This window comes from Nuphar pumila, chromosome 1 (genome assembly GCF_984573655.1).
Source record: "Nuphar pumila chromosome 1, dmNupPumi1.hap1.1, whole genome shotgun sequence".
NCBI classification, from domain to species: Eukaryota; Viridiplantae; Streptophyta; class Magnoliopsida; order Nymphaeales; family Nymphaeaceae; genus Nuphar; species Nuphar pumila.
The window spans coordinates 135174871-135190296 of NC_143249.1; positions in this window are offsets into that span (position 1 = coordinate 135174871).

A 15426-nucleotide genomic window follows, 5' to 3' on the forward strand; every position below is an offset into this window, starting at 1 on the left:
GAGACATTGCACATGACGAGAGGAAGACTATACATAAACTATTAAAATAGAAGGTCTAGTGACTCGAGCAATTAAGTCTGAGGGATACTTTATATCTAGTGCCCTAAGGTCGGCCGACCTGGGAGTCACTGACCCAAAGCTCGCTACACGGGTCACGAAAACTGACTATTCGAAATAGTGCTCATGTGAGAAGAATGCTAAAAAAAAAATTGAAAAAGGTGAAAAATTGAAAAGCTAACGAAAGAAAAAGAATGTGCTGAATGAGAAAAATTTCATTGCTTAGGAATATGTGTGCATTACTGTGCAGAAAATATACAAGTGAGGACAAATGAGTAAAACATGAGAATACTTGACTTTCTGAGAAAAATCATAAAATATCTACAATGTTAGAAACGTGAAGGAAAAAGAATTTTTACTGTGGTGGCATGAGATTTCTAAATTTGTTTTGAGAATGTCCATTACATTAAATATTTGTTCCAACTGTTTTCTTAATGGCCTAATATTTTTGAAAAATCATCCTTGCATTTCATTGATGTTTGTGGGTAGCATCTCTGCAAACCCTCACGAGACCTTACTCGTCCACTGGTATAGGCCAGGGGTTCAAAGGGCTTGTTGCATACGCTAAATGCAACCGTGATTCCTACGAAAGTGAGTTAGTTTTATGCATTCATGTTTAGCATTTCTTGTCTTTGTTGCATAGCATAATTAGGGTTTGTTAAGAGACTAACAAACATTCAAGCATGGGGGTATTTGATGATGCATGAAATGCACATCATGTTAGCAAGTTTTTCATGCATTTTGTAACGAGTTTAAGGTTTTAAACCCATGTTTAGATGCATTTTGATAGTAAGGAGTTATGGTTCGAATTTCAGAGAAATCAGAGTTAAAATGAGAGAGTTATGGTTATTTCAGTGTTTGGGCACAAATTTCGAGCAGGATCGGATCCATATCCGACCCAATTAGGCTGTTTGGACCTTGGATCAACATTTAGAAATCCCAAAATCCAACCCACACGCATATCCATATCCATTTCAAAAAGTTTTGCAGAAAACCCCCCAGAAAGTGGCGCATAGAAAATTATTTTTTTATAACAGTGTTTCTGAAAACTATCAAAAGTATAAAATAGAGTTTCCAGCAAACCCTAGGCGTCTTTGGCTTTGGATTTGGCGCCTCCTACAGTGACTCTAGCTCCAGCACATTCCCTTCTCTCATTCCATCATGTTTTGCCATTGAAGACCGGTTTATGCTTGGAAATCAAGCATATTTTGATCTCTCTTGTTATTTCTATGCATTTCTTCTTCTTTCTTGCTGCATTTTTCATCATTTTCTGTGTTTTTGCAGGTGTAGCAGAGGTGGAGACTACTAACCTTGATTCGTAGTGCGAAACACACTATCAAGGTGAACCGACCCTACCTCCATCCGGTTTTCTGAGCCCTCCGATCGCGAATCGGCGCCCATCCCATCCTCGGTGGATCTCCAACGTGTTGCAGCTGCAAAAGTTCTGTTCTTGGTGAAGTTCCAGCATCCTCGAACCGTTCGGGACATCAAGACAAAGCCATTGTCCGCTCTTCTTCTTCCCCCCGATCGTCGGATCGCCCGAGAGGTAGATCTTCTTCTCCCTTCTCTTTTAGTTAAAGCCAAATTGTGTGTGACGATTTTCTTTTATTATTTTCTGTGTGTTTCTTGTTTTTCTTTTTGTTTCAACCTTAGAATATATCCCGTGCACAGACCAGCACGTTAGATTAGGTTTATTTCATTGTTTGATTTGTTTGAATCTTGATTTTCAACATTTTTCATTCAAATCGTGAAAATCGGCTAGACCTTCATCTAGCCGATTTTTCAAGTCTGTCCAGCATGTGCTCGAGTTTTTTTTTACAGAAAAATTGTTTTAAAAAGATTAGCTTGATTTATTTTGGGCATTGGGTCTATATCAAAGGGCGTTTTTCATTGAAAACCCATAAATCGGCTAGATCCATTCTAGCCGATCTTGGTTCATTTTTAATTCTAGTCTTTAATCGGTTTCTGCAGAAAAACTGGGTTAGCAGACCTCATTCAGATTAGATTCCAGTGAGTTTACTGCAGATCTATTTTGGTTTGAGTCTATATTGTCGTGTGATTTGTTTTTCAAACCCTCTTTCAGTTAGAAGTTCCTTTTTGTTAAGTGCGTGTGTTTAGATCAAGCAATTCGTGTGGTTTGCTGGGTGTAGTGCAGTTTAATAGTTTCATAAAAGTGTGTTGGTCAATAATTCATGTCCTTTTAGTTCTTCATGTTATGATAGTTTAGATCTTGTTTATAAAATTGATTTTTTGTAGTTTTAATTTGCTATGCTTTGTTCATTAGAATAATTGTTAGAAAAGTGGTTGTTTTATATTATTATGATTTCCAGCATCTTAGATAAAGTGTTTAGAATTTAGGTAGTTTAGGTTGTTATTTTTATCTAGATGTTCATTTAGATGCATGATTTTCATGGTAGTCTTAATATATATTGTTCTTTGATATTTTGATTTTTTAATTTTCGGTAGTCTTCTTCCCCAAGGAGGGGCGGCAGCCATTAGAGCTCCATTCGAGCTCTAGGCTAATTTTGGTAGGTATTAGAATTAGATAAGTTCATTATGGTGTCTAGGTTCAATGAATTAGGTTTAATGCTTTAGACGTTTTTAGGATTTTATTTAAGTAAGTCTTGAATTAGGTGTAGCATTTAATTCTAGGAAATCGTGTGTTCTATTTAGGTCTTTTTATTACCTAGGTAAGTTTTAAATTCCTTAGCCTAGAAAATAGCTTCAATTAGGGTTGACGAGTTTTAAGAAGGAAGGCAATTAAGGTAATTGAAGTTGAAAACATTTTTGGAAAAAGTGGATTCTTCAAAAATCATGTGGAGCATTTAAAGAAAGGATTAAATTTTGATTGTCTATTAAAAGGGGGTTATTCATTTAGCTTTGGAAAGCGATTTTGAAATTCAATTCAATTTCCAAATTGGGTGTCCACGATTTTAAGAAAGAAATAATTGCAATTAAATTCTATCTTGGAAAACCAAAATTGTGGGGTTCTCTAGGTTGGACGTTTCCATTTTCCAAAGTGGACTTTAAAGCTATTTAAGGATTGTAACTCCCCATTTAATTGGACGATTTTTGATAATCCAACTTTCTAAAATTCGTTAATTGATATTTATTACCTTCTTTTTCCAACCTTCTATATTAAATTCGTTTAGATTTGAATTAATTTTAAGTTAGTAAGTTACTCATTAGATATGTCTTAAATAGGAGTTGATTTAATCTAGTAGGCGTGTAGTTAGTGCATTTAATTATTCATTCTCATTTTAGTTGGTTAATTAATTAGATTTACATTATTAGGTTACTAAAGTAGTCAATCTAACCTAGGTGAATCGGGTGTCTAGACCTAGTCAACTTAGTCAATCTAGTTGCTCTAGTTAGCTAAGTCAAGACCTAACCCAAACCAAACCTAGCTAAGTCAAGACCAAGCCTAGTTAAGTCAAAACCGAGCCTAATTGAGTCAACTGAATCTAGTCTTAGTCTAACCTAGTCGGTCTAGTTGCCTCAGTTAGCTAAGTCAAGACCTAGCCTGAGTCGAGCCTAGCCAAGTCAACCGAACCTAGTTGAGTCAACCGAGCCTAGTTGAGTCAACCGAGTCAACCTAGTGAACCTAACCCTAGTCCTATCCTAAAACCGCAGCCTTTGGTCTTTAGTAGCTTCATTCCATTTAATTGTAATTCATATTGATTTTAGACTAACTAGTTTAGTTATTTGATCTAGTTATAGTGTAAAAGTGTGTGTGCTCAAGTTGTACTTGTTTCTTGTGTGTGAGTTGTGTAGTTTAATTATTCCAATAGTAGTTAGTTAGTATTTAACTTAGTTAATTAGATTTGTATCTCTTTGATTAGCTTAGTTGCATTTGCATCATTATTTAGCTTAGTGTTAGTTATAAATTGCAATTTGCGGTTATTCTTTCATTCATTTAGTAATAGTGCATTCAACAACAGCATATACACTGTCAATTAGTTTCATTTAGATTGCATTATGGTTATTTTGCATTCTTAGTGTTCAAAATAGAGTTATTTAGTGAATAGTGCACTAAAAAAAAAACCTGAATTTTACCCTATCGTACTGTCGTTATTTCATGTGTAAAAATTCAGAGTTTTTAGAAAGTTCTTCTTCTATTCACTTTATTGACGTGTTAACTGACTTCAAACCAAATTTTAGCTCGATCTGAGTTGGTTTGGTCTGATTTTTAAGCGTTTTGTGAAAACCGCTTTTTCTGGTTTTTAAATTTCGGGACTTGCAATATCCTGATTTTTCCCAGTTTTGAAACGCTTATATCTGGAGTTCCAGATATTGTTTTTTCATTCTGTAAAAACTGTCAGATTATTTAATCTGTTATTACAGAACAGAACAAATTTCGGGAAAATCGGACCTCGTTTGTCTTGTCAAACAGTGGTTTTCTGACAAGTTGTCAGAACTCTATTTTACACTAGTTAGGGGCATATTTGTAATTTCTTTAGTTTCGGCATTTTAGTACTGTTTTCAGTATTTTCTGCATCTTAGGAACTGCATCTGCATCATACAGCATTGTTAGACTTAGTTTAGCTGATTTTTGAATTAGTTTAATATTTTATTTAATTAATTTCTCATAATTAGAATTTGTTTTACTAATTCGTGAAAATTGGACTTAGTTTTATTTTTAGTTTGCATGATTAGAGTAAATTACTAACTTTTCATTCTCCTTTGTTTTAGGTTGAAAAGCATATTTGTTTTTCTAGGGTTCATTGTTCAAGTGCGAAGATTGTCTAATTGGCGAAAGGACCAAAATACCTCTGGCGTGCAACTGAAGAGTGGACTGCTTTTTCAATCCTTTTAGTGATTAATTATATTTTAATTAGCTGTGTAATTGTAGATTGAAATTTATAATTAATAAATTAAATTTTGAGAAATATTCTGAGTAATTCTTGTTCCCTGTGGATTCGACCCGTACTTACCACTTTGTGGAAAGTCTGTTTTTATACTTTTGGTTGACGATTTTCCAAAGTTTTTATTGAAAATTATTGTTTTAAAAATACCATTCCAAAAGACCAACCACTCTCCATGTCCAGAAGCCCGCTCTCAAATTTGCTTCCCTTATAGAATTGCCACTTGATCAGTATCAGTAGCAGAGATTGGTGCAGCTGGATCTGCTAGATGAAAAAAGGCTCAAGGCAGCAGAGCATGCTCAAGCTTATCGACAGAGGATAGCTCGACACTATGCCAAGTCCGTCATTGAGAGAAAATTTCGAGTTAACGATTTGGTGCTCAGATCGACAACTCATATCAAGCATCGACCACAGAGCAAATGGTCACCCAACTGGGAAGGCCCCTATGTGGTTAAGGAAGCATTACCTCGCAATTCTTATTGTCTGATCAATGCAGACGGGGTTGAAATGCCAGATCCTATCAACGCTCTGCATCTGAAGAAATTTTATACTTAGAATTTTCATTCTAAAGCCTTTTGTACTATTCAAAGAGTCATTTCAATAAAACGATGATCTTCTATCAATTCTTACATTCTTCTCCATGATACTGGGGCATTTTATTTTGATCTATAATCGTCTTCTTCCATCATATACGGGCAGGATTAGACAAAAGCTCTTTTCCTCAAATTTTATTAATTCTTAATTGATCTTGTGATCTTTATTTTCATTTTATTTGATTCACTTTTTGGTTTTGATCAAATTTTTATCAAGCTATTGCTCATTTATGTCAAGTTTTAAACAAATTTTTATCAATCTTATTAAAATTCCATCTACCTTTATCTTTAAAAATACCCTTTTAGGATAAAGGATAAACCCGATGCCTCCTGTCAATGAGGTATTTTTTTTATTATTTTCCCCGTTCAGGATAAGGGGATAAAACTTGAATTATCTTCTAAAATTCATGTTGAAAGTCTAATTCATCTTCCAAAACCTGTTCCTCGCACTGGTTATTTCTCAAGCTTTTTTCCAAATATATATTGAGCTCATTTGGAAAATCCGGTTCTCACACCGGTAACTTTCTAAAATCTATCTTCTAACCAAAGATCCTCCTTCTAAATTCAAGTTCTGACTTAAAACTCCCAAAATTTCATGTATTTCCAAAAGATTCAGCTTTTGCCGGTCATGTATTTCCAAAAGATCCAACCCTCGTTGGTCATGTATTTTCAAAAGATCCAGCATCTCACTGGTCATGTATTTCTAAAGAATCTAGCTTCTCGCTGGTCATGTATTTCCAAAGGATCCAGCATCTCGCTGGTCATGTATTTCCAAAGGATCCAGCATCTCGTTGGTCATGTATTTCCAAAGGATCCAGCATCTCATTGGTCATGTATTCCAAAGGATCCAGCTCCCGCCGGTCGTGCATTCCAAAAGATCAAACCCTTAGGGTGAGACTCCTCAATTCTATCATTTCCAAACCTTCAAGATCTTCAAATCTCTCAATTTTTTATCAGTTCCCCAATCTCTGGGTGCAATATCTTCAAAATTTCATCATTTTCTCAAACCTTGGGTTATAATCCCCCAAATTCAATCACTTTCGAACCATCAGATTAAATCCTTTATTTTCAAAATCCAGTTTTTTTTATAACTGGTCGGGATTTTCAAATCTAGTTTTTATAACTGGTCGGGATTTTCAAATCCAGTTTTTATAACTGGTTGGGATTTTCAAATCCAGTTTTTATAACTGGTCGGGATTTTCAAATCCAGTTTTATAACTGGTCGGGATTTTCAAATCCAGTTTTCACAACTGGTCGGGATTTTCAAATCCAGTTTTCATAACTGGTCGGGATTTGAAATCCAGTATTTTTCACTGGTCGGGATTATTAAAATCCAGTTTTCATAACTGGTCGGGATTTGAAGTCCAGTATTTTTCACTGGTCGGGATTATTAAAATCCAGTTTCTCATAACTGGTCGAGATTTCCAAAACCTAATGTATTTTATCAGCCGAGTTTTCTAAAGTCCGATTCTTACACCATTTCTTTAAATTACAGCTAAAGGCCTCATCAAAATCCATATTGAATGATTATTTCACAAAAAGAATTCTGGAACATTATGCCAATTTGCTAAAAACAGTTGTTGATTCCAAATATTCTTACTACACAAAAAGAAATTTCTGAGATTACCTCTGGTATTCCTTCCAAAAAGGTGAAACTTTTTGCAAAAAAGAGGTAAAATTCAAATCTTTTCCTGTTGATCAACCAAAAAGATGTAAGAAATGTTCTCGATATGATCAATGAAAGAAATCTTCAATGATGTTGAAAAGCCAGAAGCGAATTAATATTGATCTTGGCTATGGCGCATGTTTTAAAATGACTTTCTGGCAATCAGGCAGTGGAAATATCCTAAGCTACAAAAAGAATCCACTTAATCCATATCTTCTCATTCTAAAGCTGCAATCAAATATCTGCAAAAGGGATCTCTCAATTGTCGTCAAGATGAAGGCGAATAGGCGAGCAAACCCCTGGGGCCAAAGAAGATTTGGATCATCTACCGAGATGAAGGAGTTTGTGAAGGATCCTTCCAGGGAAAGTTCAGATCACCGTCGAGATGAAGGCGAATGTGATGAACCTACCGACAAACCCTAAATGATATTTGATTTCTGCTATCATCAATAGACCTTTTGAGCCAATATCATCAATAGAATCCTTGAGATAAAAGAAGGATCGAAACATCTCCAAGATGAAGGAGTTTGTGACGTACCCTTCACTGAAAAAGAGAGAAAAGTCAGGACATCTCTGAAATAAAGGATGATGTAAAAAGACCAAAAAATTTCAATGACTCAAAAAGAGTGCAAAAGGATCATCATGGGAAAACACCCAGATATCAAGTTGTCGAAGTTGTCAGAAGTCATCTTTTCTCATGCGAAATTCTTTTATCAATATCTTTTCATTACTTGCTTTTATGAAATTAAGAATATTTCTTCTATTCTCATATCAGGGAAATGGATAGCTTCCTTGAAGAAAATCATCAGCGCTAAAAATTTGAATCTGACTCTTAGAACTAAGGAGTTAACCTCATTTGGGGGAAATACTCTAGGTAACAGAGGGAATATCTTTTACACATACATGCACATTTCCAAGCGTTTGAATCTACTACGATTTTATCTTATTGGCAAAATTTTCTAGCTATTCTAAGAATGAAATAAACATTCAATATCCATTTTGACGCAACCTACCGTTGTTTATATCTTTCAGAAGAGTTGCCTTATTTAGTTGAAGTATCTCTCCCCAACCCATCACGGTCTTTCTCATTGAGAAGTTCGTATGGTAGCTTTTCCCCACTCAGGATAAGGGTCAAACCTGAATTTTCTGCGAAAGATCATAGATTTCAAAAGCTATTTCAGTTTCATGCAATGAGACGCCCAATTTTCTCCCCTTTTCAAAGCTTTAGGGAACTCTATTTTTCTCCTTTCGCAAAAACCCCTTTCGGATTTGTTCGTCAAAATTCCAAAGGTCCCATTATGGTTTCTCCATTTGAGAAATCCGTATGGTAGATTTCCCCCACTCAGGATAAGGGTCAAACCTGAATTTTCTGGGAAAGATCATAGATTTCAAAAGCTATTTCAGTCTCATGCAATGAGACGCCCAATTTCTTCCCCTTTTCAAAGCTTTAGGGAACCCTATATTTTCCTCCTTTCGCAAAAACCTCTTTCGGATTTGTTCGTCAAAATTCCAAAGGTCCCATCGTGCTTTCTCCATTTTGAGAAACTCGTATGGTAGATTTCCTATTCAGGTTAAGAGTTAACCTGGAACCTTGCTTCGCGAGGTATCTTCCTTCTTAGGTTTGGGTTAAACCTAAGTCTTGTTTCGACGAGATTCCTTGTTTTGACGAGATGTTTTCTTCCAGTCCCATCATGGGTCTTCCCATCGAGGAATTCATACTTCATATATCCATCCGGGATAGAATTCCCTTTTGAGCTGCATTTTCACGAGGCATTTTCCAAAAATGTCCCATCAAGGTCCTCATATATTCCTTTCCTCATTCAATTCATTTTTAATATATCTTCGTCCCATCCAGGTTAAGGGCTAAACCTGAATCATTCCAAAAAGAGTATCATGTCTCACTCATGAAGACTTGATCAAAATTTTTATCTCCACAGTTTCGGGATTTTCATCCAAAGTCCCATCACGATTTCCTCATTTCTATTATTTGATTACATCATCTTCGAGGATTTCGTCTCCCCAAAACCATTCAGGATAAGGTTCTAAGCATGAGAAGCCATATTGACAAAATAATTCTTCCACACCCAGTTCAGATCTGTTGACTGGGGCATTTTCAAAATTTGGAGTGTTATCTTTGCCACTAAGCTCGGCTTTCAACCGACTTAGTAGCAAAGAGGGGCATCTGTGAACACCCCAAATTTTTAAAGATTTGCAAAATGACCCTTTTGCCCCTGACTCCATCTTCTAAGAAAATCAAAGCGATTTCAAAACTAAATTTCAGTCATTCTTCAGATTTTTGGAATGAATTCCATATTGATATACTCAAAATTCAATTCTGAATCCGAACCCAGTGTTTTAAATCCAAATCTGAGCCCCGTTGTCCGATTTCCAAATTAAATTTACAAAAATACCAAAAATGGTTCTAAATGGCTCGGGTAATTCATCTGGCACTCTGTTGAATCCCCAACCCTATATTTCTCAGTTCGAGGTTGTAAACCTCGAATATTTCCTAAAAATCCAGAGATAAATCCACTTTATGAAGAAATTTTCTCAAAAATCGCCTTGAGTTCTCAGAAAAACTCCCTTTTGTAAATATTTTATAAAGAAAAAAAAACACAAAAAAAGAATAGTTTTAATCTTTGTCTTCTCGTAAAACTTTTTTATTCTAAAAAATGCAAAAAAATGGAAAAATAAGATAAAAAAACTAAAAAAATTGGAAAAAAAAAAACTGCAAGAAAAACAAATGATTTTCAAGCTTTCTGAAGCCATTTTGCCGAAAACCTCATCTTAAACCATTTTTTTAAAATTTTCCTAAAAGAGGACCACCTTTATGGAAAAAGGGGAAAATTCTAACAGATTCCTTCCCGCGCCCCTCTCCTCTCCTCTCCACCTTCGATCTGCAACAAACCCATCTTCTTCACACCGTTGATCTTCAACGATCGAGCCTCCCTTTCTCTTTAAAAAGAGACACCCAAGCCTCTCCGATGATCGGTTTTTCTGGGGAAGGAAGGACTTCAACCCATCCAGCATCTCTCTCATCCAGGATGATCGATCGAACATCCGCCTTCCTCTTTCCTCCTTCAGAATCTCTGCAAACCGGGTAAATTCTCTTCTTCTTCTTTTTTCCTGTTTTAAGGCTGCTATTGATGCATCATCGGTGGTGTTGATATTGCTTGTGCAAATATCAACCCATCTATTGCAATATCACTGGAATCCACTGATTCCCACATTTTTTTCCCATTTCATGTTTCATTCATGCTATGATCTCTGGGCTTAAGCTGTCGGATTCTATAATCCGACAAGATTCACCCAAATCCCAGTTCAGATTTCCAGCTAAATGTTTTCTTTCTCTTTCATGTTAGTTTTCTGACAAACTTTTGGATTTCCCATCCAAGCTATTACTTCTATTTCAGATTTTGATCCTCTTGTTTTCTGATTATCTGTTCCGCCTTCATCTTCTCCTTTTAAATGTTCGATGGCATTTTCTTGTTTCAATTCGATCTCGTCATCACTCATCTGCATCGTTCTATCTCGGCAACACTGTTTCATGTATGCATAACATCTTCATGGTTTGAGGAGCATCAGCCGCTAAGCATTGACATAGTATGTGAGTCGAGTTCTATGAAAACTAATTCACGATAAGCTAAGGAAAGCGATTGAAGCAGTAGTTTTTTTTTTTGACTGATGTAATGTCCTGGCCTCTGTATATCAAATTTGGTAGCAGGTGAGTTTAATGAATCCATTGTTGATCGGATGTTAGTTGTGTAGATCTGAGAATCTCTACTTGTTCATTTATGCATAACAAATAGGATTCAATTATAAATTGGCCTATATCATTCTCTGAATGTGATGATATTTTCTGTATATAAGCTCCCCATCCTTGCATTTACTGCATTTAAGGAACGTTATGTTTACCACATTCACGCTCCCCATCCTTATGCACATTAGCTGTGGTGCTGCATAACACCCGTTTGGTTCCTTCTATCTGTGCTCAACGAAATCAAGAGTTATTTTCTGTGATTAGCATTTGCACTTATTTCTCATTGAAGTATCTGATTTCTTTGAGTTAATAAGGATTTACAGAGATAACGTCTGAATAAGATAACTAGATTGGTAAAATTAGTTCATGCAGGGAACAAAGGTTTATGAGAAGTTCGTACCAGACCAGGTTGAAATTGAACCAAACTCCTTAGGTTTGATCGGATAGAGCATTATGCCTCCCTTTTTATTGTTTTTATCTAAGATTTTTTTTTAAGGCTGTGAAGAATAGTAAACACCATGCACGGATAATCAACATTGTCTCTGCGAGTCTCTCTACTCGCTCCTCGGCAGCTTGTGCTGATTGCCCATGGCTATCGATCTTGTCAGAATCACGCTGCCAATGATCACCCCATGTCTTCCATGATCTAAGGCCTCAAGATTGTTTATCATCTGGTGGATAATCCAAAAAAAATGATAGTGTTACATAGGCTGTGAAGCTAGGATTAAATTAGAGATACCCAGACTCCAAGACAACTGATAAAATATTAGATCTCACATCCTCTTCAGTTTAATCCCGAATCAGAAGGGAAGGGCCATTTCCCCTGACTCAGATTATGAATGAAATCAAGTCAGGGTCTATTTCTTTCAGTAAAGTTCCTTAGAATGGTTAATTTCACTGTAATTCAGAGTTGTTTCGGACTCAATCCCCATTGGTCCTGATAAAAAAAAAGAGAATCTCCAAGCATCAGATTTGTTGGTTGATCATCAGTATAAATATCCCTCTAGAAGGGGAATGATAGGGTTAACATGCTGCTATTCAAAGTTGAATAAGAACAGTGGTGCTCTTCCGTGTGTTTGTCCACTCAGGTAAGGAAATGGTTGTGTGTTACCATTTAAACATTGCAGAAACATGCAGAAGGCTTTCTTAATGCTTAAGAGTCTGGATCCAGCGTTACATGATGAACCATGTTATTGTCTGAATGTTGATATGCATTGATCTCTGTTTCAGTCTAATAAGGATCATTTTCCTTCTTTTAACCAGCTAAAGTGAAGAACATGAATGAAGGTTAGAGAGGACACTAGGGGATTGATGAAATCGTAGCCTGATATGGCATTACCGATTGCCTCATTTGATAGATAGATTTTATGGCAAATTTTTTTTTTATTTCATTACAGTCAATTAGATTTTAACAAGTCTTATGTGTTAAGTCAGGATGGAGCTTCTCAAGGTGGGAGTTGGATTAAAGAAACGAAAAGTGTGGAATTGCAAATAAAGAACAAATTACTCAGCATACCTATTGTTTCTGTTTGTCAAGGATAGTTCTTTCATCAGATGGTGGATTCATATATTTTACTTTGCAGAATAGGCTCCAAAGCCACACTGTATCACAACAACATGCACTTCCATTTCCATTATCCTTCCAAAACAGCAACACCCTCTTTTTCTCATAGCTTAGCATACTGCTACAATATTAACTCTCTTACTGTCACACACTCTTGTGATGATTCTCACTTACTTACACTATCTATCCACACCCATCACTTTTGGTCACCATCTACTAATCACATTTATGACACATCCAGTATCTACCACATCTCCTGAAATTACAACTTTTGGTCTGAATAAGGACCCCCAATCCTAGTCTTTCTTCGCAGCCACGGAGATGCTGAATGTCATTATAGTTTGTCACCTTTATAGCAAGTTTGGACACTGCTGTAATGACCATTTGAGTCAACAACAGTCTTTTACAGCAATCCCCTATATTGTTGTAGCTTCCTATCACTTACAGCAGGTCAGTTATGCACCATCTTCATTGCCTCTTCATCCATTAACATTCATACATGCGGTATCTGTGTGGGCTCACAGCACCACCTGCTTCAGCTTCAACTCCTGCACACCACTACATTAACCATCCATCTGCTGCTATCATTTCACTGCATCTCTATCAATCATCCATTCACTCCCTGCACTTATCTACTGCAGCATATGCAGTCATACCAGCGCCTTCCTGCATATCTACAGCAATGCCAAGGCATTGCTGGTCCTCTCTTGCACCCACCTCACAATACCCTCATGCATCAGCACCAATTCCCTCACAATATATACTACCTAAAATCTCACTTAAATGTCACGTGCCCCAATCCCATTCTGCAGAATGCTTCACTGCAAAATCCTCCATTACCTCGCACCACTTTGCAACATAGCCATCTATCACTGCGTTGAGTCTTGTTGTAGCCAGTATAACTCCAGCATTTTCATTTTCTCTAGCCCGCCAGCTGTAGTTTTCCCCTATCCACGGTTCAATACCCATCAGCCACGTTAGGTGCTGTCATCACCTCATCATTGCACCCCTTTCCGTCATGTTGTCCATTACATATGCACACCACATCCATGCATTCATTTATCTACCTGTATCCCACCACTTGTACACATTTCCACCACACGTGATCAACAAAATATATATATCCCACACCTACAGCAGTGTTTGGCACTGCTGTAGCCTTTTTCATACTCACAGCAGTGCCAATGCACTGCTGTGTCTCATCCTTTTAAATATTCACAGCAGTACAGCAGCCACACCCACTTCATCTTCCATACAGCATATCCCTATTCTAATGGTGGCATTTGTATGAGTACTTCACCTAACCATTTATGCATTCGAGGCATTCATAGCCCCCCACTTAGGCATAAATAGCCCATATCATGCAATATATCATAGCCACTTGCATTTTCCTTACAAAACCACCTGTTGTATATGCATAATATCACCTTTCTCTTATACATCAATTCAATGGGTGTGACTGTATTATACTAAATAACATGTATATGTATGTCGTTTAAGTATATATATCATGCTGTCTCAAGTTCCCCTTATGACATCTCCTGTGATATATTATCTCTTGTTTAGGCTAACTCTTGTTTTGCAGGATTTCTTCTTTGAAGCCTTGGCATTTCTTAGATTCAATTCAAATGATGTAATAGTTAGATCTTAAATGAGAATTTACATTTCTTGTTTTAGATAGAATGAATGAGCATTGTAAATATCAGAAATTGTTTGTTTTCATGCCTTTTGCCTTTATTTCTCAAATTCTCACAAATGGCAACATGAATGGCACGTGCACCATTTCGTAAGAGGTAATTAATCCTAAGTTGATGATTTACATCAATGTCCATAGTCAGGATGTAAACAAGACTTAGTATTTTTATCTTTTATAAAATAACACTGGATCCACACTGGATCCTTTTCAAAAATCATCATATTTTCTTTAAAATATTTTCCTCTTTTATCATAATTTAATTTAAAATTAATTCAATATATATACCAATGGCCATAGTCAGGGTATATTGAGAGTTAATTTCATCTTAAATTCTATAAAAGCACCAAAATGTATTTTATTCTTCACTTGAGTTTAAATGTGGTTATGACATAATGCATTCAAAGACTATAGTCAGGGATGTATTATATCTTCAACCTCATTCTTAATTCATTTAAAGAATGGAATAGCTTTTCAAAATCCAATTTCGAAATTATTCAAATTCATTCATCATTTAGGATAGAATTGCATCATATTTTCAAAATTCTTTTTAAAAACCCAAATGATTATCTCTTCTTCAATTTCCATTTCAATTTATCAATTCTATCCCATTTTCAAATCCAAATTTTGACTTTGAAATCAAATTCAAAGTTCAATTTAACTTTGAAGTTCTTGATTCATTTTCTAAATTCCAAATTCAAAGTTTCAAAGTCCAATTTGACTTTGAAATTCATTTATATATTCAAAATTCTCAAATCAATTTTAAAATTCCAAAAAATCCAAAGTTTAGATCCTAATCTTGGATCCAGATTTCCAAGTATAAATCCAATTCCATCTTGGATCTCAAATTCAAATCCAAATCCATTTTAGGATCCAGAACCCAATTCTACTTTGGATCTCAGACTTCAGATCCAAATTTATTTTAGGATCCAGAACCCAATTCTACTTTGGATCTCAGACTTCAGATCCAAATTCATTTTAGGATCCAGAACCCAATTCTACCCTGGATCTCAGACTTCAGATTCAATTCCATCTTAGAATCCAGAATCCAACTTCATTTTGGATCTCAGACTTCAAATCCAAAATCCACCTTAGGGTCTAGAGTCCAACTCTATCTTAGATCTCAGACTTCATATCCAAATGCCATCTTGGATTCCAAATCTTGGGTCCAATTCCATTCAAAATCTCAGATCCAAATTCCATCTTGATGCCAATTCTTAAATCCAAT